The 25,871-nt window shown below is 33.9% G+C and overlaps 1 protein-coding gene across 2 annotated transcripts in view; it reads left to right on the forward strand.

Moving 5' to 3' along the window:
* LOC142342826 (four and a half LIM domains protein 2-like) overlaps positions 1-25,871 on the forward strand; it is a 74,965-nt gene that overhangs the window by 12,229 nt on the left and 36,865 nt on the right. The window contains exon 1 of one of the 2 annotated variants that reach the window (XM_075394436.1): positions 11,931-13,131. The exons of the other annotated variant lie outside the window; for it this stretch is intronic. The gene's annotated coding sequence lies outside the window, so the exon portion shown is untranslated. Of the gene's footprint in view, positions 1-11,930; positions 13,132-25,871 lie in introns of those variants that run through there. 2 annotated transcript variants of the gene reach the window in all.

Consider the following 25,871-nt stretch of genomic DNA (forward strand, 5'->3'; position numbering starts at 1 on the left):
ATTATATTAGCAAAATTGTGCCAAAATTTAGCAAAAATTACTGAAAATGTGAACAAAAACAGCCGAATGATCCTCGATAACTCGATAACTCTAAACCTCGATAACTCCCTGTAAAAAACAAAAATCGAAAAAATCTTTTTAATTCCGTATTCTACACGGGACGGGCCAAAATTGAGTGAACAAAAAAACCCAGTTGAGTATATAGTTCCTCCCTCCCCACTAAAGTGGGGGTCGGAACAACAAGATTTCTAAAAAGTTGTTAGGGAAGGTATTTGTTGTTCACTAGTATTCTGGATGTCAAGAAAGGAGTTTTTGATTTTAAGAGGAGTTTATCAACCGAGTCTCAGGATATTTATCCGGTGTTCTCCTGATCAGTTCTGTAGATCTGTACTTTCGAATGTATTCGTCCTTCGCAAATACTTAGTGATCTCTCATAATTGTCTGTATCCGATCTGCACGTTTCTTGGTGTTCTTTGGGTTTATTTGGGTGTTCATTGGTGCAAATGAATACCGACACCTCTTTTACCATTATAATAACTTCCCCCGTACCTCTTCTTTACAGCTTCTATCAGTTATAAAAGTTTTATATTCAAGAAATTTGGGTACATACCATACTACTCGAGCCAAGGCGTGTAATAATTTCATTGTAATCTTGTGGTTTTGGATAAACAAATTAGGGGTTCTGGTCAGAGATTGAAATAGGGACCTAATATGGCGTTGAACCAAAACTAATTAATAAAGATTTTAATATCAAGGTTATACTAGATTATTAGCGCTTTCATTAGATACTTCACGTGAGAATCACGATGATAAAAAATATGGTGCTTTAATTATAACACGCGAGATGCGAAAATAAAGCGATCAAAAAAGCTCCCTTGGCTTTCAGTTGAAGGCTTGCTTGCTTTTTTGTTTTAAACAGTAAATACCTGAAAAAAATGGGATGCATAAAGTAGAAAAAGCTTTCGACAATAACTTTACGAAAAATGAGTTCTGAAAATTATAAATATATCAACTTTCATCTCCACCGTCATTTGACCAATTTCAGTCAATCTTGAAAATAGGGCCTTTTGAGTGCTAACAGTTCAGTTCGACGGCCACGGGAGACGGTCGTCCGAATAGGTTCTTTCTGTGAACAAGACCTACATAACAGTTGTTTGAGAAAATCAAAAAGTGGATTAAATTTCAATGCCATCGTTCTTACTTTTTCTTGATCTCTATCTAGAATTTTTGCTCCTTTTTCGGTTTCGTTTTGGACTAAATTTTTTAATGTAGAAAAACAAAATGAAAAAGCTCAGTAATATGATTTCCCCCCTGATTTTAAAAGACATAAATCAGTTTTTTTTTGTTAAGCTTTTGATTATTTTTAGGTTTAGGTTAAGCTAACATGAGTAATAAACTGATCCAAATTTTGGGGTCGTTTTTGCCCAGCCGAAGAGGCTGCTCGGATTTGAATAGATTTTTTGGTAATAACAAATATGTAAAGCGTTTGAAGAAATGATGAAATATAGATGGCATTGCATCTTATTGTAGATGACGTACATTTTAATAATATTCATGTGTTCATTTTCTGTTTTTTGTCTTGATAACTGTTGGAGGCGTAAGATATTAGGCAAAATAGTAGAATTTTTTTTAGACATTATGCAAGTTTTGTTAACTAAAATTTTGTAGAAAATAGTGGGATCAATTATATAACACTTCAAAATTCACTTGCTATTATGAATTCCGTAAGTGTCCCTCACATTATGTGGGCACTTATGCAAGAAACAACATTCTGTGGTGGGAGAGGTAATGGGACTGATCGCAAATTCTTGCGGTCTTTTCAAACATTTTTTGGGTCCTTTCGTGGTTGCGCCAAGTAGAATTATGGTGAACAGATTCAGCCTGTTTTCTTGATTCCCTTAATACATTTTTTATTCTATTTTCTTCTAACCCAAAGTTCAATTTTGTTCACGAGCTATTCTGAGAAGTTTGAAACATCATTTGGTACCTTTGAGAGTCTTGTTTTGTATCATCTGAAAACAAGACTCTAGAAAATGCAAAATTGCTACAATTTGATTAATGGCAGACTAGAAAAATTTTAAAGGACAGCTTCAAAAGGAAAAAGAGCATGGTAGGTTGCTAGAAAGCTGAAGGTTGAGGTTGAAGTTGGCTGTTTGCTAACTTTTGAAAGTAAGTGAAATTATAGTTACTAGATGTAGTTTCACCGTTGCAAAATTAACTATGATATTTTAACTCAATGTTCCAGAATTTATCAAGTTTCATAACGCTCCCTGTTTTTCGAGTGTGATATGGTTTTAACTAGCAAAGATGGTGCAAAAATATCGAAAAAATTAAAAAACAGCGGAATATTTTATCAACTTCATAGTTTCATATTTTTTAGAATTTGAAATTGACACTTTTTTGTTTCTTTGGTGTTTATTTGACAAAGAGGAAGCTTGGAAAATTTAAATACTTTTTGAGTCACCTGTTGTGTATCTTGGGTATGGCAATGCATAATTTTTTTCAATATTTGCTTGATCTAGTTGAATTGAGACATGGCGATTTCAAACGCAGAAAAATTATCAAAGTTTTTTTTAAATCTCTCTTAATTTGTTTCTGATACGCATTGTTTTTAGTTGCGAATTTAGTTGTTTTAAAACATAATTTTGGCGTTTAACATTCAGCTGTTTAGATCTTTCTCAGTAGGATTTTAGGTGGATAGTATTGAAATTGACACTGGACACTATCGTTTTTATAGATACTATTGTACTAAGTAGTAATAGCGTTTCTTTTTAGAAGATATCCGTTTAATCTAAACTTAGAATGAAACAAGGAGGCTCGGTGATGTGCGTTCGCACCTTAAGTTCCGACCCCGCTCATCTACATTTTTCTCTTGTTGTCTACCAAATGAGGAAGAGATAAAAAAAATTAACATATCAACAAATCGTTCAACAAACAACTAAAAGAACAAAACAATCTACTCCAGAGGGCCTATGAGACCTGTGGCTACCATAATATGACTACCAGAAAAGACGGCAACAAAAATCAAATAGTTACAAATGGTAATTACTACCAAAACTCCTTGTCCATTTTTGAAAACCACTAATAACCAAATCAAATTGGCATCAGATGAAATTTATACTCAGAAGATTAACAGGCACTTTTTTGAAACAAAGTATGGGTCTTTTCCTCAATGCAACTTGGCAACAAGTCGTCTAGAAATGAGCAAAAGGGGCAAAGTTTTTTAAAACATTGCTTTTTTTTTTAAAAAAAAGAATTAAATTCGAACTGATTAGAAAGATTACACATCAAATGAAATCATTGAGAGAGTCTTTTACACCTCAACAGAGAGTGACTGAGGCCTTTCATTATCCAGGATATGTCTAAAGACTACAAAAAGAACGGCAAATACAAGCAAAAACTAAAAATTTGCACGAAAAATTATGCACGAAAACGATGTCCCCCCCCAATCAATTAAATAATAAGCTGATCACTAAAAACAGTAAAGATCTTCATTAGGATTTTTTGAAGGTAACAACATTTGTAAATCAAACGACGCCCGTTATTGTGATACTATGAAAAGAAAACAAAGACCTACAAAAAAGGGTCAAATATGCAAAAGTTACAAAAATTGGTTTTTATGAAAACTGGTTGTTCGAAGAAGAAAGACCATTTGAGGAAAATAAAACCGTTATGAAGAGTAAATTGTTTTTCAATAGAAAAATGATTTGAATTGTATATAGAGATGCTCAGCTACAATTTAACAGAAAAAAGAAATTGGCAGATCTCAAAAACCTGTCTCTTTTTTATATTAAAAACATATGTTTTCAAAACTCATAGCCATCAAATCTTTCGAATTAAAGAGTAGGCAGTTTGTCTTGCAACTTCTGGGAAAATTATTGGCGACTGTTATTGTTGAGACTAATTTATAAAACTATAAAATAGCATTAAATACAAGCTGAACTAATAAGTTTCAGAAACAACTTTACGAAACCACAGTTTTGAAGCCATTAAACTTCTAAGATTAATGCGAGAACAAAACATTAACCGCGAGAACAAAACATCTTCACTTGCGTCTCCTTTGACCATCATAACGTCTTATTGCAAAAAGACTATCACAAAATGACAACAAAAAGAACCACAAAAACTGAAAAGTATCTAAACTTCACAAAATTCTTCTGAAACAAATTGTCTGAGCCCTGAAGACATCATTTAAAACGTTTAAACAACAGAAAAATTATTGTTTGATTCAAGAAAACATTAGAAAAATTCTAAGTAATGGGGCTAAGTTACGAAAATGATACAACATTGTATAATACGGAAAAAAACGCAAACCAGAACAAAAAGGGATAAGTTAAAAAATACTATTACTGTTTTTTTAGAAATTTAATTCGAAAGTGAAAACAACCATAAGCTATTTACCGATATCAGTTGTTATGTTCATTTGTTGATCTATATTTGGCCACTGAGACTTTTAATTAAAAAATTTTGGCATATGACAACAAAAATTAACAACAAATAAAGGGCAAAAATAAAAACTCTACCATTTTCTGCAAGAGAACGGTGCCGCAGCCCTTCAAACCATATTTTATGGAAAAAAATATGTTAAGTTTCAAATGTTGTGAAGCTTTTTTCATTTAGATTGTTAAATAATGTTATAATTTATTAAAGAAACAAAAACAACAGCAAAAATAGGAAATTATGCACAAAAATCAGAAAATTTTGTTCGAAAACTCGTAGTACCAAAAGCAAGAAAACCTTCTGTTGCAACAATTGGCCACAAAATTAGTTTGTATTCTATACGGAGGAAATGCGGACCTTGTTTTTACTGAGAATAAGCAAACTGTAAAAAAAATTGACTAAGATTTTCAAAAAATCACAGAAATTTCCTTAAAACAAATACATTCAATATTATAGGAGACATTAGGTAACAACCCGAATGAATAGAAAAGTTTAACTTGCACCTCTTGAGGAAGAAATTTTTTACTTTGAGTGGTTAAACTTCAAAATCAGACTGCCAAAAGAATAACAATTGAAGGCAAAAGACAAGAATTCAGTTATATTTTACTAAAACTCTTCCTCAAAACCACAAAAACACTTTGGTTCTCTGAAAACAAACTGTATCTACATTCGACCTCAAATTTACGTAAATTGGAGTTGTCATTAACGGAGCCGTGAATAAAAAACATTGTCAGTAGTTAACATTAATAAAACAAAAGCAAAATATTTTTAAAAATGGCAGCATCAAAATAAAAACCAAAAAGTCTGATTCTGTGAATCCATGATATTGTCCAACCTCTCCCTGATTTTGTCGCGCGCCCAGCAAACAGACCAAGTGTTCAAGTATTTGCGAACTAGACCAATTGTTGCGTGGAATTCTTCGAATACTAAAAAAAAGAACGATGCATTTTGTATAATTATCGAGTTAAATCTGCAAAAAACGTCAAAGTTTCAATTCCAGAAAACTTTCATACGGCGCCTACTTGCAACTAGCGCTCTTTGTCAGATTAGGGAGTCTGTTTTAAGGTTTCTAGGTCACTAAGTCTGGCAAACTTTGAGAAAGTGGACCAAAAAATCATATTTTGTGCCATTTTTGATGAAAGTTTGATTTTTGAAAATTTTATCAAAAATTTTAGCCAAAAAACTTCAATCAAACACTTCGACAGTGCTCTTCTATCTCTAATGGTAACAACAACACTCTGCCGTTAAAAATTTTAACTTATTTTGAATTATATTAGCAAAATTGTGCCAAAATTTAGCAAAAATTACTGAAAATGTGAACAAAAACAGCCTAATGATCCTCGATAACTCTAAACCTCGATAACTCCCTGTAAAAAACAAAAATCGAAAAAATCTTTTGAATTCCGTATTCTACACGGGACGGGCCAAAATTGAGTGAACAAAAAAAACCCAGTTGAGTATATAGTTCCTCCCTCCCCACTAAAGTGGGGTCGGAACAACAAGATTTCTAAAAAGTTGTTAGGGAAGGTATTTGTTGTTCACTAGTATTCTGGATGTCAAGAAAGGAGTTTTTGATTTTAAGAGGAGTTTATCAACCGAGTCTCAGGATATTTATCCGGTGTTCTCCTGATCAGTTCTGTAGATCTGTACTTTCGAATGTATTCGTCCTTCGCAAATACTTAGTGATCTCTCATAATTGTCTGTATCCGATCTGCACGTTTCTTGGTGTTCTTTGGGTTTATTTGGGTGTTCATTGGTGCAAATGAATACCGACACCTCTTTTACCATTATAATAACTTCCCCCGTACCTCTTCTTTACAGCTTCTATCAATTATAAAAGTTTTATATTCAAGAAATTTGGGTACATACCATACTACTCGAGCCAAGGCGTGTAATAATTTCATTGTAATCTTGTGGTTTTGGATAAACAAATTAGGGGTTCTGGTCAGAGATTGAAATAGGGACCTAATATGGCGTTGAACCAAAACTAATTAATAAAGATTTTAATATCAAGGTTATACTAGATTATTAGCGCTTTCATTAGATACTTCACGTGAGATTCACGATGATAAAAAATATGGTGCTTTAATTATAACACGCGAGATGCGAAAATAAAGCGATCAAAAAAGGCTCCCTTGGCTTTCAGTTGAAGGCTTGCTTGCTTTTTTGTTTTCAACAGTAAATACCTGAAAAAAATGGGATGCATAAAGTAGAAAAAGCTTTCGACAATAACTTTACGAAAAATGAGTTCTGAAAATTATAAATATATCAACTTTCATCTCCACCGTCATTTGACCAATTTCAGTCAATCTTGAAAATAGGGCCTTTTGAGTGCTAACAGTTCAGTTCGACGGCCACGGGAGAGGGTCGTCCGAATAGGTTCTTTCTGTGAACAAGACCTACGTCACAGTTGTTTGAGAAAATCAAAAAGTGGATTAAATTTCAATGCCATCGTTCTTACTTTTTCTTGATCTCTATCTAGAATTTTTGCTTCTTTTTCGGTTTCGTTTTGGACTAAAATTTTTAATGTAGAAAAACAAAATGAAGAAAAAAGCTCAGTAATATGATTTCCCCCCTGATTTTAAAAGACGTAAATCAGTTTTTTTGTTAAGTTTTTGATTATTTTTAGGTTTTGGTTAAGCTAACATGAGTATTAAACTGATCAAAAGTCGGGGGCATTGTTGCCCAGCCGAAGAAGCTGCTCGATGTTGAATGAATTTTGTGGTAATAACAAATATGAAAAGCGTTCGAAGATATGCTGAAATATAGAGGGCATTGCATCTTCGGTTTTAATTTTATTGCAAGACGGCCCATATGGGTGGATATACGTTTTAGTGGTCGAGATGCTTGTTGTTCGACCCACTTTAGTGGGGCGAGGAACTATATCTTCAATTGGGTTTTTTTGTTGTCAATTTTGGCCGACCGATATATTCATCGTAGAATTGTTATTGGTATCATTTGAAAACCCGTACAGCGTAGAATTTGGAAGTAAAAAGTTTTTTTGAGTTTCGTTTTTTCTAGACAGGTATCGAGGTTCAAAGATTTGTGAACATTGGAATTGTATCCATTGTTTTTTTTCACGTTTTACGGAATTTTTTTTCAGTTTGTTAGCAATATTGCTATTTGTTTCGCCTGAAGACCCAGGACCCAGATGAGTGTTGCTGACTCTTTTGATACGACAATTTAGCTTAAAATTTCAAGATGATTTTTTCAAAGTTTTGCCTTTATCATCAAAAATGGCAACAAATGTCTCTTCCGCCCATATTTTTTTCGAAGCTGCCAGCGGTACAGACCTCAAACTGCTGACAGACGTTAGAGTCAACTCAAAGGAAGGCTAGTTCCACTTCCGTTTTTCAGAGTGTTCCAGAATGAAAATTTAGCCAAATTTTTGCTAAATGAAAACAATCATCATGCAAAATAGATGTCAATTTTGATATATTGACATTTTGTTGCCAAAGTATTGATTTTGGTTATAAATAGAGTAATTAGCTGTTATTATTGAACGCATCGCATTATCAAGGCTGTTTTTGGTCTGTTCGCTGTATTTGACAATCAAAAAATTTTATAATACCATCGAGGCAATGTTTTTAAAAACTAGTTTAGCAATATTTTGTTTTTTTCTTGTTTATTGCAAAGCAGAAATGTTTACAATCAAACTTCAGCTACTACCCACTCACGAGGTTTGTCAAAATGAGTCACATTGATAATATATTGTTTTTAGAGAGAATACCTGTAATTCTATGACTTCAAGGTGTTTTTTTAAGTGCGAATTGAACTCTTGTGCTTTGCCGGCATTCGCTGTCCTTTTTGCGGTCTCATGACTGAGTATTAATAAACAAAGATCCAGTGGGCCTCCCTACTTTTACTTGAACCTTTATACTGCTTTCAGTTGACATCTAGTGTTTATGTATTTAAATATATTTGTTTAATGAAAATCTCAGTTTGCTTTTGAATTAGCACTTATTTCGAACTTTGTCAACCTAATACTTAGTCTCAGTAATTACAAATTGAATCTTCCTTCTTGCTAGTGAATCTCTCCGTAGATTGTTTGTTTAAATTATTGGCTGGTTTTAAAAAATCTCGAGGTTATTTGTTTTAATTTTTGGCTTCATTGCTTCGATACCACGGGTACTAATTACTTTTTTTGACTTGGGGACATTTGCCGATTTTGAAATCTATTCTGTGGCCTTTTCCGGTTATCAATTCAATAAGATGTCACTGAGCATTTAAAAAAACGGATATGTACATATATAATGCTTGTTTTGAATAGAGTATGATTTAAACGGCTTCGAAATCGTTTTCTTGCAAAATGGAATTGAATTTTTGGTTTGCCTGGTTTTGTCACTTTTTTTTCTGCAGTGCTACCACACATTCTGAATAGGAGAATGTCTCTGTTTTTCTCTGAAGACATGAACATTCTTCTTGATTTCATGGATCCCTAATGGTGTTAATGAATTGGAATTTTTTGTTTTGAGAAATTTGACCGACCTTTTGTACTCTTCGGCTTTCTGATTCTATTCTTGACAACTTGTATCTTAGAATTTTTGACTTTTTAATGACATCTCCCATCCTCTTTTGGTTGGGCAAATAATGCTTCTTTTGATGTATTTTAGTTTGCAGCTGATGGTTTTATGGCTATAACGTTGTGGTTTTAGAATTTTTTAACAAATTTTGTTGCTGTTCATTGCTTGTGGTCATTGTTTGTGGTCATTGTTGTAGTCCCTTTGAACCGAGTTTTCAATGATTTTCAAAAAATACCTGTTTTAAACCGTTTTTTTCTGTTTGATCATAATTGATAGCTTATTGTTTTAAAAGCTTCAACAATCTGTTTTTGTAATTTTTTGTTGCATTTTGAGTTCTATCTGTACTCGTTGTTAATTTGTTGTCTTTAGACGTGGTCTCTACTTGTTTGTAATACAAGTAGACTTCTTATGAGTTTGAAATAGTATTCTCATTTTCTATAATTGAAAATTGAGTTTAAATTTTTTTTGAAAATATTTGTTTCAAAATATCCAAGTTTTTGAATTTCGGCGGTTTTTTCTCTTATTCGACAATTTGCTACATAGTCTCAAAGGTAAACACAGCTTACTGTTTCTTGCTAAAGTGAAAATTTTATCTTGTTACTAGTTTTTGTTCGTTAGTGACGTTGTGGCTTCGTTTTTCTGAGTTTTCATAAATCCTTTGCGATTTGATTAATTTCTAACCTTAAAAAATTATTTGACCATTTTTGTGCTGGTTTTTAGTTTTCGTGTCATACTACAACATCAATGATGGTTCTTATTAGTTTTGATCATGAGAGCAATTAATCGTATATAAAGGCTTTAATGATTAGCTCATGATTTTAACGTGTTCGACACCGTTTTCTCTCAAATTTCTACTAAATACTTGGTTATTAGATGTATCTGTAACTTTTTATTGTACTCCTAAGACAAATTCTGGATGATGAGAGATCTCCATGGCTCTCTGTATACACGTATAAAGGAGCCTATCCAGTATTTTCTGTTAGAAGATAATGGTTTTTTAACTTTGAAATTGTTTTCAAAAATTATACTTTTTCCGAGTTTTGCTTTGTTCTTTTTTCTGCCTATTTGTTGCCTAAGTCTCACCAAGGACCGGTCCAGCTCGTTTGATCAACCTTTTGGACTCGTCGCTTTTCTGATTTTATTCTTGACAACTTGTATCTTAGACTTTTTAATGACATCTCCCATCCACTTTTGTTGGGGCAAATAATGCTTCTTTTGATGTATTTTGGTTTGCAGCTGATGGTTTTATGGCTATAACGTTGTGGTTTTAGAATTTTCAAAAATTATAACCTTTTTTTCCCAAATTTCGCTTTGTTATTTTTTCTGCCTATTTGTTACCTAGTCTCAGTAATGACCGATCCAGCATATATCAAGAGAGAAACAAGTTCTTTTGCTTATGCCTATTAAAACTTAATTGATGTTTTAGTTGACACTTTTTGGACTTTTGTATGGTTTGATTTGTTGCCATTGACTTTTTTTTGAGCGTTTGTGAAAAATTGATATTGGTTTTTGGTCGTAAATAACGGCTATTTTTGTTTTGATTTTGTTTTTTATTCTGTCTCGTAATCTCATCAATGGCAAGTTTCATTAACTCAACGAGGTTGCATTAGTTCATCTAGTATTTGTAGTCGACTGCTGATGGTTGACTTTGCTTCTTTTTATTCTTGTTCTTCTTGACTTGTTACAAAGTCTTATTAAGGAAAGGTCACATCTTCGAGGTGAAGTAAAAGTTGATTTTTTAATTCAGGTTTTAACTAATGTTTTTGGGCTCTGTTAGTGATTGTTTTTTAAAATCGAATTGCTTTTGAGTTAGACGGATTCTAATGTTTTGTTTTTAATTGCTCTCAAACGAACTTGTAGCAATTGTATAAGTCCTGTCGTTCTTTTGTTTCGCGATTTTTCGTCCGACGCATTTGACTTCTCGTCCTCAAAATCGGTAAACAGGTAGCGCCCAGCGGTATTAAGTGATCTTAGCGGCTTTCAGCTCACTAGTCTTCAAGTATGCGATTCACAGAATCTGTTTTGGAGACTTATACTTATGGTGCGAAGGGCAGTTCTTAGAGGTTGACTCCCCCGACTGTTGACCCCCCCCCCCCCACACTGTTGCCATCCCATCAACCCCTTGCTGCACTCTCGCTACTGCTGCGCTCACTTATGCCCTTTAAATTAAGCCAAAGCTAGCCTCACTAAACCGTGCCTAGCTACTGACGAAGCCAACCGCTCGCCGGTCGTTTGAGAGCAATCCGCCCGACGTTAATTGGTTATGTTATTTGCTGCGTGTCTTATCTCGTATTGTTTTTTAATAGCAGGTGTCATCGGCTCTCCAGTGCGGCAGCAATTATTTCATCAATCGGTTTGCTCTTACGACAAATTACTCATTAACCAATTATTTTGGAAGAGTTTATTTATTTTTGAAATTTTTCTTCCTTTTCCTTTGGTAGACATTTAAATCAAAAATAAGAGCGGGGTCGGAACATTATGTGCGAACGCACATTACTGAGCGTCCTTGTTTGGCACTCATTCCTAAGAGTCTACTGCAGGTTTGTTGGCAGTTTTCAGGTTTACAGTGAGTTTCTTGAAGACAAATTCATGATATCTCAGATTTCTTGGTTTTGTTTTTCGGTTTATCTGCTCAACACGAAGAATTAAAACTACAAAGATTTAGATACAATCGATTTTAAGAATAGTTTAGCCGCAGTTTTATTTTTGAAAAGACTTTGGCGGCAATTTTTTTAAATATATAAGAATGCTTGATCTGAGGTTAACTCTTCCGGAAACTTGACGATAAAGTATTTTCATCTCTAGATGTTTGTTGTGATTTTATGAACAGACCTCTTTGCGCTGTTTTGCATCGTAGATATCTCACAGTTGGGTTGTTTCTTTGGTTTTTGACAGAGGCTTAGGCCTGCAATGTGGGGGTTTTGTTCCTCGGACTATGCTTCGAGTGATAAAATTGAAGGCAGGTTCTCCTTAATTTGCTTGGCATTGTTCGAATGAATGTTTGCCTCAACAGTTTTGCAAAAGATTTCTCAAACATTAGTCTTCATGTCACAAGAGATTAAATCATACACGTGAATTGTTGAACGCAAAATGAAAGGTTTGATGCTGCCAATTCAAAAGGGATCTTAACAATCTGTGTATGTAGTTTTCAAACTTTTTATAATGCTTTTGTTGAATCCAAACCTCATTTATAATGATTTTACCTTTACATTTTTTATAATACTAATTACAAATAACAGACCATTAAATATTTGAAGGTGGATGTCAGAGGTGATTTTGTGATTGGATTAATATGCGATCATTTTTTTGAATGTGTCCCATAAAGTATAAGAAGCACCCTACTGTATCAGTGAAGCACCCTACTTTTTCACCCAAAATTGCTCCCAAAATATATCTGTTGTCGGCAGTATATGGGCCATATTTCATTTCAAAAGCCTTGGGCCGTTGTAACCTATTCTAATTTTGTTTACTGATTTTTATTAAAAACTGTTGATTTGCCCTGCCCAGAGCCTCAAGGCAAACAAGATTACGACCCCTAGTTTAATTAATCACCGGGGACATTAATAACCGGGCTTATTTTGAGCGACGCGTAAGTAGTTTGTTTACGAAGACGGACAAATCTTTTCCTTCCTCCCTCTCACTTTCTCCTTTGCGTACTTTGATGACGTTTTAAAACCAATACTTTCTTTTCTCCTTGAGTTACCATACCCCCACCCCAGTGCGATTTGATGAATGTGGTGGTGTGCTAAGGGAGCATGTACATATCTGTATTAAATGTGGGAAGTTACCGCAGGCATTTTGCGGGGGTTCATTCTCATATCAGTTAATGCAATTTCGATCCATTTCCCTCCCCCTTACTCTCTCACTCACTCTCTTCGTGATATCTAGCTCTGTCTATAACCTCCTGAGCTGACAAAGGTTAGACTTGGTTGCCTGCTGAGCCCAATTGAGGCATTTCAACCCATCCTGTCCTGCCCTCCCTTCCCTGCCCCCTTCCGTGCTCTCAGCATTACCTGACTGGGTTCTTCCGTTCTCAGCAGATGGTATTGGCGCTTATCTTTCCTCTTAATTGCGGGTTACTGTCACAGTTACCCAGACTTTCTGATAACAATCACTTTCGCCCGACTATTCGTCTATTAAGCACATCACTTTCAACCTTGAATATAAGGTTAGTATTTTTTGCAATTTTTCTAAAACGATGTATAGTAAGTTTATCAAAAAGTTGCAGGAGAAAAAGAACGAAAGAAATAATTTCGTTGTTGCAAGGAAATATCAGTGCTGCCCAAAACGTGGTCAACCATTGTGCATAGTCCTTTTTGGAATCGAATTTACTAGTAAAATGAGAGATAAAACGTTAGATTCGGGGCTTTCAGATAACGAATTTTTTGATATTTCAGAATAGTGCTCTTTTATGAAGTTTTTCTTTGACTCCTTTTCCGGAAATTTTTCGATTGTTTTTTTTTCGCTTAATCAATTCTGATTCTTTTTACTCCATTTTGTATTCAGCAAACCGTCTCGGTAAGAAGCAATCACTTTTAATTTTATATTTACGATCACCCAGCATTGTCCGCTATCATAACATTTCTAGGAGCGTTAAAGCTAGCTTTGCGAAGCGACTTAAAGCACCCGAGGTTGTCTTAATGCCGGTCGAGAAGCTCAAAGCCGTCAAAGCAGTATGTGAACATAACTTACTGAAAAGACATTTAAAAGTGCGAGAGCCAGTGAAGAATCTTCCGACCGGGCTATTAGTCTCAATGCACTTTCGAATAATAAAATTCAAAGAACAAAATTCAAAGATTAAAAAATGTAACTCTCAAAGAAAGAATAAAATTAAAACTGGAATTGAATAGCTGGCGGGAAAAGATCAGAAGAAACGGGTCTCAAAGTTCTGTAAAACTTTGGTTCTATTGCATTGACAACTGATAGATACTAGAAGAGAAACAAGCTATCGGAATGAAAAATCTTTGGGTCACTGAAAGCAAAATAATTACAGTTAAAAGAATTTTAACAAAGGTGAGAACAAAACACAAGACAGATGCGATATCTGAAAAATATTTCAACGACAGAATTCTGATTTTTCGTAAACCATTTATTTACTAGCCTAAAAACACAAATTGAAGGTACTGCATCCTATGGCTACCCTTTTTTGATCTTTCCAACCCATAACAACTGATTGAACAATGAAATGAGGTGTTAATTCTCACAGACTACTAACTATTCTATTCTTCCGTTTGCTTAATCAGCATTGCATAAACTAAATTTCTAAATTTACCTAATTGTGTTTTAATTTTTTCTGTTCCGTCCCGCCTTTAGTGGGAGTGAGGAACTATACACTCAATTGTTTTTTTTTTCTGTTCAGTCAATTTTCCCCGATCGATATATTCATCGTAGAGAGGTATCAGTAATATCATAAAAAAGCCCTTCCAGCGTAGATAGAATACAGAATTAGAAAGATTTTTTGAATATTGTTTTCAACGGGGGTTTATCGAGGTTCAAAGTTTTATGAATAATAGACCAAATTCTGTTTTTTTATTCACATTTTCCGTAAATTTTGACCAAATTTTTGTTATTTTGCTAATTTTTTAGATACTGTACAATAGTGTTAGTGGCTTTACCTCTTCAAATAGAAGAGGGTTGCTGAATGGTTTGATTCGACTTTTTTTGTTAAAATGTTGCTAACTTTTTTCGAATTTCAGACTTTCCAATCAAAAATGATGCCGAATATGATTTTAGCCAACTTTGTTTAAGTTTGCCAGAAGTAGAGACCTGACAACTGCTAACAAAATCTTTTAAGTTTCCAAAGAGGGCTCTAAGAGTCTTCCTAAATTAAAATATTGTCAGTTTGTTGCTAATTTAACTCTATTTGTATCTAAGGTTCATTTTTTTGATATTGAGATGTTTAATATGGCAAGCATATTACACCCTGCCCATCATCCCCTCAACCTCTCCTCCTCCCCCCCCCCCCAACATACGCACCCCATTTCTCGCCCACATGCATACCCTCAAAACCATCTACCCCTTATCTACGCGACGGCATCCGCCCACCTACCACCTCGCCGTCGAGTATCTGTATTCGAACATAAGACTTTAAGAATATTTTCCGCGTTTTCACCCCCCGTACGATTTGCACCCCCCAGAGAGCGCGTGCCATTAAATAGTATATGGTTCATTGTGAATATATAGGACTTGCGTCTCTGGGGTGCAAATAATATGTATCCGCTAAGCTGGGGATGAAAAGGATCCTACTTAAACATGAGCTCCGATTTTAATGCACAGTAATTGGGAAATGCTAGTAAAATTGAAGGTCAAAATAATTTTCGGAAAGTTTTCTTTCCATAACAGTCCTTTTTAAGCTAACTACTTCCCCAGCAGACACAATACCCCCAACAACCTCGTCACTCCTTCTTTTGCTTAAACCCTTCCCACTACCAGCAACCGTCCCCCAAAAACCACCTACCCCCACCACAAACTTCCATCCTTCCTCCCCACCGAGGCACCCATGCCCACATTCTCTGCTGCCGCCATGGCCCCACAACTAAACCAAGAACTATGTCTGCCTAATTATTTTTTTTCATTTCTATTGTTTCATGTCTCTTTTAGCAATTAATTTGTCATTTTTTATTCTGTTTGAGGTAAGGTTATTTTAGAGAATGTTTCGTACAACACTCTTAGTTGTTTCCGGTATTCTAATGGTCAAGTGTGTTTTTCAGCTGCAGCAAGTTTTTGCTCTGCTTGACGTCTCTGTTGTCGAACATTTGATTTCGGTTTATGAAAGTTGACTTCCTCTTTCGAACTTTGAACTTAAACAGTAGCTTAGTTTAATAAATAGTAATTGTGAACTGCTGGTAATATTTGAGGTAGAAATGTTGTTTGGAAGTTTTCCTCCCAAATTAGTCGTTGCCCTATTCTAATTACAGACACCCCCTCCTACACACCTATCTACCTATTGCCCCTCCCAATACCAAACCCCACTTAGCTACCCTCGCCACCTCATATCCTTAAAAACTAAAATGTGGCTGCACTTTACAAAACATTTTCTATAGTTTCATGAGATTTTTGTTTTCTCGTTTTTCAATGATATTTCTGATATAGGAAAGGTTGGTTTAAAGATTTTGTTCGAGGACTCATCGAGTCGTTTTCGGTATTCTACTGGCCCTATTTTTTGTTTCGGCATGAATTTTTGTTGAGGCCCGTAACGCCCACTTTACTTCAGCTTTTTTGTCAAATCATTCATGCAATTTTTGGATTGCTTGACGTCACATGTTGGTATGATCTTTTTCATTCGGGGGATTTTTTTTATTAAAGGCGCACCTTACTTAACTCATTTTCAAAAGGACGTTTTTCTCTCCGGTTGACTTTTGATTATTTTTGATGGTGTTATTAAAGTCAATGAGGAAAAGCTGAATTGATTTCAAGTTCAGCTCTAGAGTAGATAAGTCTAAACGAATTTCAGACTTAAACAAGTAGTAGATTCGCATTTTCTTGAAAGCCTGCTAGGTCTACTTGTTAGTGAGGTTTTTGAGACTTAATATCTGCGATGCTATTGCAGCTATTTTTTTAGCACTCTACCGCTCGTTTGACTCTGGTCTTCTAGTCTTATTGTTTTTTTTGTAATTTTATGGACGATTTATATAACTGAAACATTATCTGATTAATGTCCGAAATTAGGAGTGGAATTGGACCGAACTCAGAGCGTAATGACAGATAAAACGAACAACTTTTGCGACAAAGTGACTGAGAATTTCCAAAGCAATGAGTCACGCTGACTCTGGGAGCTGATGGAACCAAATGTGGTCGTTCGTATTAGTTTGTGTGATAGGTAGCCTTAATTCGATTTTTTTTGTCAAAAACAATTTGGTCAAAAATGGGCTAATATTATCGCTTTTGATGTTTAATCTACATTTTTTTTATTTAGTGCAAGTTCGGCCGATTTTGACCGAGGGGTGATATTTTACATTTTGGTGAGCTTTACTAATGATTTTTACAAACTTATCAGAAAAAATACCCTCCATTTGAAATTTTCTCCATTCGGCTGGCTTTCAATTATAACACCGATAAATTTCCACGAGAATTATAATCAATCTGCCATTGTTGACTGAACAAAAATATCCATTTGACAATAACGTTCTTCCCCCACTGTTGTGAGTGGGAGAGAAATGGCATTTCCCCCCTTTAGGTTAAATGCGCTGATGGATCCACTGTTTCTTAGAGTATAAAATTTCGTATTTTATTTCTCAACGAAGAAAAACTCAGGCAAGACAAACAACCTGATGATATTTTATTCATTCAAAATAGTGGTAATTATGTTTTATAGTATGAATTTTGCTTTTAGTTTTTTTTGCATTATTTTTTCGGTATTTGCTTGTAGTTGTCATATGGGTGGAATGAAAACATTTCTGCGCTCAAGTAAGGAAAAACTTACGTAGAGCAATGAGACTAATTCATCAGCGATAGAGGTGCCAAATACTTCTTGAAAATTATAATCAAATTTGAGAAATGACGTGAAACAATATTCAAGGCGGGAAATGATTTCCAATTTGTAATATAAAGTGGGAAATGATGAAACATTTTGGTTGGTTGATTGTTTGCGATCGTTTTCTCAAACTGGGCAGATAGATGGAGCTCGAATGGAGACGGAGAACTGCGCAAAGAAAAGTCAGTCAGTCAGTCTCTAAACGTAAGTTTAAATTGAAAATTGAAATTTCTTGAAAAAAGTCGATGATAGATATTTACAGATGATAGATGTTTTCAAGAGATGCCATCTCCTTCGAATTTTTCCCAATTGCTGGTTTGTTGTAATTGCTTCACCAGAGCGGTATTTTTTATTATTCAAAAAATGCAATTTTAGGTGAAAACATATAAGAAGTGCATAATTAAATGGAAGCATATTTGTTTAGATTTTTAGAAGTATTTATACTTATTTAAACTTTGTAAATGATAGCGTTTGATGCATTATAATATCTTATTATTGAAATTGTTTTGTCGTTATCATCGAAAATTTTTTTCAGTGCTCAGTCCACGAGATCCTATTACTAATAAAATGTATATTTCCATTTATGGTTCTTATTCAAAACATGCGTTTTTTGTATGATTGATAATGGATTGCTCTTGATTCTAGCTATAAATTATCTCAAAAAGGAAATTTCTGTCACTAAACAATATTCGACGCACTGATTAAGTATGTTTTTCCTTTAAAAACTTTTCCGGAAAGTATTCGAAATGTCATTGATAGTATCTGAATAGCGTTCAAATTGTTAGCACTTGTTTGCCTATACATTCATTTCCTCCAAAGAATGAAACCCTTGGGTAAATCTGTTTTTGCAACTTATGTTTTTTATTTTGGTTTATGTATTTTGCATTTTGTTTATTTTTTTGATTTTCTACAATTCGTTTGAAGTTTATTGTTGACTTGAGTTGAAATATCTCACTAATGTCATGATATTGCTATTAGAGATCTATCAACATAAGCATGTTTATAATCTCTTCAATATGGCGTTGAAGATAGTATCAAATAATGAGGTCGGTAATCCCGAGTCGGAAAAAAGTTAATCTTGCAAGAATCTTGCAAGACGATATTAAGTCTTGCAAGATCTTTCAAGAATTTTGCAAGAATTAATTTTTTCTTGCAAGATACTTGCAAGATTAATTTTTTGGAAGACAAAAATCGGCTCAAAAAACATTAAAAGAAAACAAAAAAGCGCTCAAAAATAGCCGAAAGAGCCGTCCTACGTCCTTGTCCTATGTCCTATCCTAGCAACAAAACCTTTTGGAAGCGTCAACCATTGGATTCTAAAAAATTCTTGATATGCCGAAATTTCATCGTAATTCATCAAAACACAAGTAAAAATATTTGCGTTTTCTGATTCAAAAGTGTACCAACGATGTGTTCTCTCAGTTGATTTTATTTTGAATTTCAAAACGGGAACTTTTTTTAAACCAAAAAAGTTTATGGTGCTAGATTCTTGCAGGATTCTTACAAGATTATTTTTTTCTTGCAAGATCTTGCAAGACTCATTCCGTCTTGCAAGATCTTGCAAGATCAATTTTATTTGCAAGATTCTTGCAACATCTTGCAAGATTATCTTTTGTTCTCGACTAGGAATGTGCGGTCGTCGCGCATAATGTTTCGATCCGACGCATCAAATTTTGGCATGAATATAAATCAAATCAGGTAAAGAAAGGAAAAGGTCAAAACAACAAAGGATACATCATGGTTTTTAAAAATTGATATATCCTGTCTGGTTATTTTTATTTTCACTAGACTGAACAAAAATTGAATTGAATCTCTCATTTCACGGTTATTAGTGAGAGACCGGTGAAAACAACGAGGTAAACACCTAAATTTTTCCAAACATAGATATGAGATTCTGAATTGAACTTTTAAACTTCTATCTAGCTTTCAAATGAGAATTCGAAAACTGTGTTCGACCAGGAAATAAAGCTATATATTTTTCCAGTTAACCCGTGTTATGTTTATTCAGATTTTGCGTTCTCAAATAGGTTTTTACTGTGCTAAAAAATTTATGGATTAGTTTTAAGTGCGCTCGAATAATTTAACGAGAAGACCAAACATTCCTTAAAAAGGCGGAAACATTGTAGAAAACACAAGTTGAGCAAAGAGAGAAATTTTGAAATTAATAGGAGTAGATTATGCTTTGTGATTTAAAATTTGATATATTTTTAAATTAGGACAAACTTGTATAATTGTGAGGTTAATTCCAGTCTATTTGTTTTTTCCCATCACTAGACTGAACAAAAATTGATTTAGATTCTCATTTCACAGGTACTTAAAAACATCAACATCAATAATTATTCTCGACCAGAGAAAACCACGATTTATTCTGTTGGACACTGTCAAACAAAGATTTGAGGAAAGATTTGAGAAAGCTCTGACTCTTGATCCCAATGATCAAAATAAATTCGGGGAAAACAACTGATTAGAAGAGGTTACCGGCACGGGTCTCGAATTTATATCCAGAAACAGCAAGAAACTCTTGATTCGATTTTGATCATTTTACGATGAAGTCAGACCTTGATTTTGAGACAAGAGGCAAGAGTGAACAGAAATAAAATTCTGGACAATTGAAAACTCTACTGGACAACGGAAAGCTATACTTAAGCGGACAATCGATGAACAAGAATCGTAACAAAAAGCGAAACGGAAAGAAATTTGGAAATTTTGTTGCTTCATAGTTTAGTAAATTAACTATTCAGTATTTGTTAACTGCAAACATCGTTCCGTAGTCGCGTTGTATTCTACCTCGAAGTCACAGATAGGCAAGTAAACACTAACGATTCATATCAAGATTTACTTAAATGAAACTTATATAAACTAATCCTGTACAGTTTCCAAGGAAAATTTTGTCTTAGTTACTAATTTCACCTGCAACTAAACAATTTTTTGAACGAAAACTGAAATCACTCAACAGTCGACGTGTTTTGCTAGAAATCAACTGGGAGCTGTCAATAATTAATTTAATATACAATTTAAAAAATAAAATGAAGGCAATATTAGAAAATGAAGTGTGTTTTGAAGACAAACATTTTCAAAGTTGTCAAACGGATAAACCTCAGCTCCCAAGGAATATAAATGCTCGTTTTGGGGATTTTAGAAAGCAGTGCGTCCTTTCATTTAAAAAAAACTTAGTAATAAAGCCACAAAGAGAACAAACAAAAGGTAGAAGGAAGAAAAAACTGAAGGCAGAACTACGAATAGGCAAAGCGAAAAAACATGGTGTCGATGCCGCAAAAACTAAATTCATTTTTGCTGTTTTACAAATCTCACAGTTACCTGGCAATAGTGGAATTTAGAGGGCATAAAATAAAACAAACAAATAAAGTGAGAGCTCAAAAAATCACAAAGTTCAATATTAAATATTCCACCTTAGAGAGACCGGTTGACCTCTCATTGAGACACTTTTTTGATCAGACACCGGCGAAAAACAAAAAATACAGGCAGAATTTAAAAATCTACTAAAATTTTGCCAGACCCTAATATCAAAAGGTTTCTAATGGTTTAATTAGGATAGTTCTCACTTATTTTTAACCGTTTTAGGATTGCTTTTGTTCTTTAGTTTAAAGGTGTGGTTTGTTTGTGTACATGTAATATGTGAAAAGCTGATGCACTACGTTATTTCATTTTCTAGCCTACTCTTGTTATTTTTTTTCTTTGCGTTCTGCCAGTTGATGTTAATAATTTTAACAAAGCACTTTTTTATGGCAAAGACAACTCTGAGTTGTTTTCACGAATTCTTCGGCTATTTTTTGCTTCATTTTTTGGCTAGTTTTTAGCGAGCAAAAAAGTTGGAAGAGCTGGCAATGAATTAACTTTGAAAATGTTGTTTCCTTAAACAAAAATTAAGAGTTTAGAAAATCGAGTTTTACTTTGTTCGTACTGTCTTTTGAAAAGCGAGAAATATTGGCGTGAAAAAATTTTGCCTACACTATTATAGGGTTTGGGGCATTTTTAAGCAGTTTTTCTGCTCAAATTTTTCTGTAGTCTAAAAGACTATTGTGGACTAAGGTAAGCTTTCAGGTAGTGTTGATATTGTTCTAATTTTGTTTGGGGACTAACGGGAGTTTACACTAAGCTGAACGTTTCTCAACTGATTTGCTTACTTTTAAGATCTTTCAGCTCGTTTTGGCCCCATTTTTTAGGGTGTTTCACTTGGCGGCGTATTTTTCATTTGTTATGCATTTTACTAATGTTATATTCTCTACTTTGATACGTTTTGCCAGTCGGTACTAATATTTTAAGTAGGCAGATCAGGGGTTAAGACGACTTCGAGTCGTTTTTGGATTTGTTCGTGATTTTTCTGTTCACATATTTGGTTGTTCACTTATTTTAATGATTTTTGAAGTCACATTGGAGTAGTGATTTCGGCCACACCAAAACAGAAAGTGGAATGAAAGAATGATTTATGTTAATTTTTTTTACTCTTGTTTTATATTAGAGTGGTAAAACAGTGTTGGAACAAAAATTCGTTTTCTCAATTGCGATTTTTTCACGTGCAGCAATTTGATTTGTTAATTTTTTTCGAGTTTCTTGATTTTTTTGCAAACTTTTTATCATTTCGTAGTAATCTTTAGGTCTGGTTGTTTGTTTAGTCAATGAAATTTCTTTGAACTGTATTCCAGAACTTGTCCTTCCTCTCAAAAATGACTTCCTCACACTATGACGTTTCTCATCAAGCATTTCGCATCAGCTTAGCTTGTGCCATTCTATTTGAATGTTATTTGAGAGCAACAATTTGAAGCAGCAATAAAATATACAGATTCTTAATCAAAATATAACAGCGATTGTTAAAACGGATAGAAATTTCTCATTTTCGATTTTTCGATCTGTCTTTGAGACTGCAGATCTACTATGTTATCGCGGATTTTTTATACTCTGCCAGCTATGTTTTATGTGCTATTTTTAAGGAAAGAGGAAAGTTTATTTTTCTTGAAATTGAAACAACACGATCCTTTCTTTGCCCCTCATAAATCATTGATGAATAAATAGATCGTTCCATTTTACCTTCACTGCACTTTGTTTTACATTCCAGCTGCTGTTTTGTGGTTTTTAGGACATCAAGAACGTCATCAAAATGCGATCCTTATTGATTCTTCTACTCTCTTGAGACTAAGAATTTTATAGTTAGTTTGCCAAACAATATTACCCTCATTGAAGTTTATCGGAGACTGAAATCTTTTATTCGTGTCCTTTAAAATTATGTTCCTTCATTGTACTTAAATATTGTTTCGTTTTCGTTCTGGTCTTTTTAAAGCGAATGTATTTTGTGCCAGGGGTCGTTTGGTTAGTATAGTTTAGATTAATTTTAATTAAAGCTTGCATTTCTGAGAAATGCAACTTGCGACTGTGGATGACGAATTCTTGTTAGATGTTTTTATAATGTAGTGTAATCTGAAGATGTTTCTTGTAGAAATGTTTACCTTGGGTAGGGCCTGTTTGCTTCTGCTGACTTTCAATTTATCGGATTTATTTTTGACAAAGAATGAAATGTTTACAATAGCGCAGTTTGGCCTGGCGGACAATAGCTTACTCAAGAATTCATGGGCCTATTCTTTCTGTTAAAATGTCGACTATTTATTTTTGAAGAGGTGAATAAGTGTTTATACTTCTGAATAAGAGTTAAACTTAATGCCTGTAATGAATGCACATTGTAAACATATTTCTTTTTAACTGCTCTCTGCTGAAGTGAGAAGCAATTATAGTTATGATGGTCTTTTCTTAATTTTTTTCTGGATTGTTTTAGACTCTTTCAAATTCACTTTTACGTGCTTGACTTCCTGAGTTTTGCGTGATCTAAATTGCTTTCTCATTCAAAGGTTTAAACATTTAAACAACGGAACTCAAATGATGGCAGTTTAAAACTAAAAGACTGTTTAAAACCTTGCCCCACTTGGTTTCGTAATGTGGTTATAATAGCATCTTATAACGGCATTTCAATCTCCGTAGTTTTCTCATTTGTCTGGGCTTAAGTTAATCTGAACTAAAAGCCGACTGCGATGCGAGCTACAATAATCTATGAAGCATAATAGACTTAAACATCCCGGTGCTTACTAATAACGGCTTGACGGTCTATTATCTACAAAAGATGGAATCAATTTAAGTGACAAAACCATGAAATTAAGTGCCATTAGCTGATTTTTCTAATCGCGATCAGTTTGAAGTAATTTTAAAATTTTTTCGATATCAATTAAGCAGAGCTTTATTTAGTAACTCATGCCTAATTTGAACAATGGTTTTGTCCCTTTCTACCCTTCGGCTTAGTTGGTGTTTATTAATTGCAAGTTACACCCCCAGGTGCTACAATACCAAATAGTAATTGTTCCTACCCACATGGGGGGGGGGGGGGGAGAAGAACTATATACTCAAATGGTTTTTTTTATGTTCAGACAATTTTGGCCGACCGATATATTCATCGTAGAGAGTTGCGACTAGTATCATTAGAAAGCTCGTCCAGCGCAGAATATGGATTTAAAAAGATTTTTTCGATTTTCGTATTTTACGGGGAGTTATCGAGGTTTAAATTTGAGAAAAGTAGATTGAATTCCGTTGTTTTTATTCACATTTCATTCACGGTTAAGGATAGAGAAGGCTCGCCTATTCGTTTTAATCGAGCTTTTTGGTTAATATTTGTGCTAAATTTTTAGAATTTGAGACTTTTTTAACTCAAAAAAGGCTCCAAATAAGCTTTGTTTCCTATTTCGTTTAAATTGGCAGGAAGTAGAAACTTAACATCTGCTGTCACAATCTTTGAAAACTCCTAAAAATATAGGTGTACATTTGCTTCCTGTAGGAGTTTTCTGGAATTAAGTTTTTGCCGGTTTTTTGAAAAATATACAAAAAGTTATACAAAGTGTGGTTCGTTTGTTTGTGGTTTATTGAATTATGTCATTTAGTAATTGATCTATTTTGCAAAAATATGGACTAATTAATAGTTTTTGTTGGACGCTGAGAAAAATCAGGTCTAGGGGTCAACTCATCATGGGTTCTTACAATCAGTTTTTATTCGGATTTTATTAGGGCGCGGTCTTTTTCCAGTTTTTTTTCCAATTTTTTTTTCGCAGTTCTGTTTTTTATAATGATTACTGACATGAATTATTACAAATCACGGCTCAATCAATGACTACCAATCCCTTTTACAACAAAATAAGGCCATATGAAAATATAGTTTGTATTCAGAGAAAAGCTCATAATTTTTATGGCTTTTAAAATGTTTTTTCGTAAATTTTGAATGATTTCCTTTTGTTTTGGATTCATTTGTAGTTTTTTTTGCAGCCGCGTGACTACGTTTTAATAATTAAAAATTCCAATGGGTTCATATTGAGCTGCAGGTGAGCCTATACAATGCTTTCAGTTATTATCTAATGCCTCTTATGACTTTGAATGTATTTGTTTTAAGAGAATGTTAGTGACGTTTTGAAATTTGTGAATTTTGAATCTTATTTCTGTCCACATGTAGCTTAGTCTCAACTTATACAGTGCAAAACTTATTCCAAGTGAAGAAAAAAATACTCTTTACATTGTTTTCTTTCAAGTTATGTTTTTTTTGGCTTTCATACTACGAAATGTCATTAAAGTTTTGTGAATTTTTGCATGTTTTCCTGTATTTGAGGTAGTTTTTTCCCTTTTCAACTAATCATATTAATTTTAGCTCCAATTGGCATTGAAGAATCGCGCAAAGTAAACTTTTTCAATGACTTCCATGAATAGCTGATAATTTTAACGACTGCGAATCCGTTCTCTCAGAACTTCTTGGAATTGTGTCGTTGCCTGTAATTGTGGTTCTTTTCGATTTCATACGCACATCCTTGTCAGTCAAAAGCCCTAATTGCCTCTATGGACGTTTAATTGAATCTATTTTTTGATTTTTGGATTAGAGCTAAAAGTTTTATTGACTTTCAATTAATTCTTTTAAGAAAATAATTTTGTATTTCCCATTATATGCATTTTTTCCTGTATCTGGGGTTGTTGTTTGTTCTCTTTTCATCTTATCACACTAAAGACAGCTCCAACTGGCACTGAAGATATGCGCAAAAGAACCTGTTTAAAGACTTCAGTTATTAGTCTTTTTTTGTTTTTGCCTCTAAATGTTCTTTTTGTTGTTCGGCATATTTATGACAATCAAAGGCTTTGAACGCTTGCACTGAATCTGTTTCCTGATTTCAGTTTTTAGTTAACGGTTTTAAAGACTTTCAATTATTTTCTTTTGAAGAAAACGTTTTTGTTATTCCCATTTTTTGTTATCTTTCCGTCAACAAGTAACCAAGTCTTATTGTTGACAGAACTAATCATTTTTTTGTTGCTCTAAACATTGTTTCTGCTGTTGGTTATGTTTTGACAGATGTCTATATAGCTTAGGAATGTTTTCTTAAAAATTTTCTGTTTTCAATACTGGT

The sequence above is a fragment of the Convolutriloba macropyga genome, chromosome 1, assembly GCF_964194025.1.
Source record: "Convolutriloba macropyga chromosome 1, txConMacr16.3, whole genome shotgun sequence".
Classification (NCBI taxonomy): Eukaryota; Metazoa; Xenacoelomorpha; order Acoela; family Convolutidae; genus Convolutriloba; species Convolutriloba macropyga.